This window comes from Trachemys scripta, chromosome 4 (genome assembly GCF_013100865.1).
Source record: "Trachemys scripta elegans isolate TJP31775 chromosome 4, CAS_Tse_1.0, whole genome shotgun sequence".
NCBI classification, from domain to species: Eukaryota; Metazoa; Chordata; order Testudines; family Emydidae; genus Trachemys; species Trachemys scripta.
The window spans coordinates 15,461,519-15,466,531 of NC_048301.1; the positions used below are offsets into that span (position 1 = coordinate 15,461,519).

General features: G+C 49.7%; 1 pseudogene; it reads left to right on the plus strand.

Annotated features, from left to right (window-relative positions):
• Window positions 1-976: 976 nt before the first annotated feature.
• On the plus strand, window positions 977-3,885 carry LOC117876105 (annotated as a pseudogene).
• Window positions 3,886-5,013: the final 1,128 nt, after the last annotated feature.

Genomic DNA, 5,013 nt, shown 5'->3' on the forward strand with positions numbered 1-5,013 from the left:
AGGTTTTTTGGGGGACGGGGAAGGTGATTTAAATTAAGCCCCACAGCCTAGCGAAGGGGGCATTCATCGCCTGCTTCCAAGGTTCTCTCATTTTTAGGTCACCTTTCAATATCTCATGTATTTCTACCTTAGGTTTTTATGTACTGCTTGGTGTATGGGGTTGTCAGGGAGGGGTAGTACCTCTGATGGGGGAGCAGTCGTACTCCTAGGAGTAGCTCATCCACTTTGGTCCCCACTTGACACCCAGCTCTCACCTGTAGCTCCAAGTAGCTGTCAGCATGCGACAGTGGCCACACCCCGGAGACCGTCTCGACTGGCGGGCTAAACCAGGTGAGGGTAGCCAATGAGTATGAGACTCTCGTTGAGTTAGGGCCTGTCTACCCATTGCATGCAAAGGCTGGATCCGGCTGACTGAGGCAACCTGGTTCAACCTGGTTCAATGGTCAGGAAGGCGGTGACAGCAAGCGTTGTGGAACGCTTAAGAGCACAACAAGACACATAGGCGTCCTGGTCATCTACTGCGCCCTGCCCTGTCTCCAGCCGTCTCGACTTCTGTCCTGCCACTGGATACAGATAGGAACTGGGAAGAGAGAGTGAGGCTGACGTCGCGCAACTCTCCCTCACTTTAATCCAATTCACGCGAAAAGACTCGACATCATATCATATTACATCATATCAAGTCCTGTGGCGATGGGCGAGCAACGAAGCAGCAGGTGTGGATACATTGGGAGCTGTAGCCGCGCACCTGCACATAGGTGGCTCAGGCATAATGGTCATTCCTCACTGACCAAAGCAGCAGTGGAGCTCGGCATCTTCTTGAGCGACTGAGCAGCCCTATTCAGGATTGCACTGCTCACCTCCGTAGAATGAGGAGGGGGCTAGAAAAGGTGCCCTAAACATTGCTGCTTCACCTTACCCTGGCCAGCGTACCGCGGCTGGCGGGAATCCCACAAAAGCGGTCGAACAAAAACAAAAACAAAACTTAGAATGACACCGATCACTATTGGCACATGGAATGTGCGCACATTACTGGACAACATCACGGCAGACAGACCGGAGAGAAGAACAGCACTTGTCGCTGGAGAGCTCGCACGCTACAACATTGACATTGCAGCCCTTAGCGAAACTCGCCTTGCTAATGAAGGACAGCTGTCCGAGTCAGGCGGTGGCTATACATTCTTCTGGAGTGGCCGCAGCAGTGATGAGCATCGCGAATCTGGAGTTGGCTTCACCATCAAGAATCATCTTGTTCAGAAACTTGCCAGTTCCCCCAAGGGTATGAATGACCGGCTCATGACAATGCAGCTTCCGCTTCAAAAAGGAAAATAAGCTACTTTGATCAGCGCATATGCTCCTACAATGACCAACCCAGAGGATGTGAAGGATAAATTCTACGAAGAACTAGATACTCTGCTATCGTCAGTGCACCACACAGACAAGCTGATTCTGCTTGGCGATTTTAACGCAAGAGTTGGATGCGATGCCGCAGCCTGGGAAGGAGTCATGGGGAAAAATGGAGTGGGAAAGTGTAACAGCAAGGGCCTGTTACCGCTGAAAACTTGTGCAGCACATGACCTTCTGATCAGCAATACGGTCTTCTGCCTTCCTACCCGTAACAGGACTTCGTGGATGCATCCCTGTTCCAAGCACTGGCATTTGATCGATTATGTCATCATCAGGAGAAGGGACAGACAAGATGTCGGGGTTACAAAAGCTATGTGTGGCGCTGACTGTTGGACGGATCATAGGCTCATAGTATCCAAAATGAAGCTCTGTATCATGCCGAAGAGACAACCACAAGGCTGTAAGGCTCTCAAAAGGATCAATGTGTCGAAGCTGAAGAACAGCCTCATCACTGAAAATCTAGCGGAAGACCTAGAGAATGAGCTTGCTGATCTTCGTATTGAGGATGACGCTGAGAAAGACTGGGAACGATTCAGCAACACTGTCCATACAGCTGCATCGAAGGTATTGGGGCCCTCCACATGCAGGCGGCAAGACTGGTTGGACGAAAATGGTTGGACAGAAATCCAGGCCTTACTTGCTGAGAAGCACCGCCTGCATCGTGTATATCAAAACAATCCATCCTCAGCGGCAAAGAAGACCGTCTTTATCAACGCTCGCAGAACAGTACAGAACCGACTGTGCAAAATGCGGGACTTGTGGCTGAGCGCCAAAGCAGATGAAATACAGGCATATGCGGACAGGAATGACTATAAGCAGTTTTATGAAGCCCTCAACACACTCTATGGTCCACAGTCTTCTGGGAGCTTTCCCCTCCTGAACTCTGATGGTACTGTGCTCCTTACAGAGAAGACGCAGATTCTCCAAAGATGGGCTGAACACTTTGAAGCAATTCTCAATCGCCCCTCAGTCATCAATGATGAGGCCATTGACAAGATGCCCCAGGTTGCAGTCAATGACTCTATGGATGCTTCACTAGAAGAGGATGAAGTGAAGAAAGCTATCAATCAGCTGTCAAGTGGCAAAGCCCCAGGGTCAGATGCCATACCAGCAGAGATGTACAAAGTCGGTGGACCCGTGCTGCTACGGAAACTCACTGGGCTGTTTCAGTTCTTCTGGAAGCAGGGAACCATTCCACAAGAATTTAGAGACGCGTCCATCTTGCACCTCTATAAGAGGAAGGGCAATCGCCAGGTATGCGACAATCACCGTGGAATCTCGCTACTTTCTACAGCGGGGAAAGTTCTTGCACGGGTTCTGTTGAACCGATTGATCACTCACCTGGAGAAGGGCTTACTGCCAGAATCACAATGTGGCTTCCGCAAGGGACGTGGGACTATTGACATGATCTTCGCTGTGCGTCAGCTATAGGAGAAATGTCAAGAGCAGAATCGTGAACTCTACACAACTTTTGTGGACCTCACGAAAGCATTTGACTCTGTCAGTCGCCAGGACCTGCAGAGGATCATGTCGAAATTTGACTGTCCAGACAGATTTATATGAATGGTACGTCAATTTCATCACGGTATGATGACTTGTGTCCTGAATGACGGTGAAACATCTGAGGCCTTCCCAGTCACCAACTGCAGCAAGGGTGTGGTTTAGCACCCACTTTGTTCATGCATGATATTCTCTGCCACTCTGACTGATGCCTTTCAACACTGCACTGAAGGAGTAGGCCTGAAGTATAGAATTGACAGGAAACTATTCAATCTGAGGCGACTGCGTGCCATCACCAAGGTGAAGGAAACTGTACTTCGAGACTTTCTCTTTGCCGATGATTGTGCTCTGAATGCTAGTACAGAGCCAGAAATGCAAGCCAGAATGGACAAGTTTCCAACTGCATGCAACAACTTCGGTCTCACCATTAACATCAAGACGACTGAGGTCATGCACCAGCCAGTTCCCCACGCTCCATACTCAGAACCGTCCATCACTGTAAATGGACAGAGACTTCAGACAGTGGACCACTTCACGTACCTGGGCAGTACACTTTCCCGAGCAGTGTCAATCAATGACGAAGTAAACTGCAGAATTGCTAAAGCCAGCTCTGCATTTAGCCGATTGCTCTCCAATGTTTGGGAAAGTCGAGGGATCAACCTACCAACGAAGCTGAAGGTCTATCGAGCAGTGGTGCTTCCAACTCTGCTGTACACCTGCGAGACATGGACTGTCTATCGGAGTCATGCACGAAGGCTCAATCACTTCCATATTTCCTGTCTGCGAAAGCTTCTAAAAATCAGATGGCAGGACAAAGTGCCCGATACTGATGTCCTTACTAGAGCCAGTCTGCCTTCAGTTCACACATTGCTGATGAGAGCCCAGACCAGGTGGGCCGGACATGTCGTGAGAATGTCAGACGAACGCATTCCTAAACAGCTCTTCTACGGAGAACTCACTCAGGGAAAGCGCTCCCATGGAGGACAAGGACACGCTGAAGACCTCTTTGAAGTCCCTCGAGATCAACCCCGCCACATGGGAAACCTTCGCACTGAACCGTTCAGCATGGCGCAGCCTCATTCACACAGGCAGTAATATCTCTGAGGCGAGGCGTATTGCTGAGGCTGAAAAAAAACGTGAGCTGCGCAAGTCCAGAGCTGCTCGTACATCATCGACAGTGCCATTACATGTCTGCCCGACATGTGACAGGACGTTCCATGCCCAAATTGGACTGATCAGTCATCTTCGGACGCACAGAGCCCGGTCATTGAAAGAATGAGTTGTTGAGGTCTTCATCGATAACAATGGACGAACATCATCAGTGCTTGGTGTCAGTTATTTCCCATCCATATCTGTGTTGTCTCCCTCCCTTCCCCTTTGCTTTCATATTCACCCCAGTTCTCTCTCTGCTCCCCGCATCTTCTTTCAATCTTCACTCTTGCCCTCCCTCTTCTCCTCCCGTCTCTCCCCTTTCACCATCTCTGCTTACCCCTCCATCTCCAGTTTCCTTGCTCCTCTCGTCTCTTGGCCCCCTACATCCCTCTCTCTTCCCCCTTCCATATCTCTGGAACCTACATCTCTGCCCCTGTCCCACAATAACAACCCCCTAGCCATCTTTCCCCTTTCCTCCCCATTACCCACCAAAATCCCCTTCTCTATCCTCCCTCAGTATCTTCACCCTCCTTGACCCATCCCTCAGGTTGACCCATCCCTCACCTCCAACTCTGCCTCCTTTGTGGATTCCCAGGAACAATGTACTCTCTTCATTATTCATCCCTGTCTTACTCCAACTCTGTCCTCACCCTCCAAGTCTCTCTTATCCTCCCAGCTCTCCAATTATGTTTATTTACAATTGAGCTCTTGGGCCACTAGATGTCTCCATGCTGCACAGAGAGTTCCAGGAAAAGGTGTGGTCGCCACTCACAGGGAGATGTTGGAAGACAGCTGAGCAGGTCAAAAGTTTGTGTCAACATTTGCAATGTCAGATTCCTGTTTTTCCACCAGGGCTACATGAAAGAAACTCATTTAGTTGGCAGTTTGGTGCCTTTTCTTCCTCCTTAATAATCACCTGTTGTTTAAGGAGGACTATGGCTCCAGAATTTATTACAT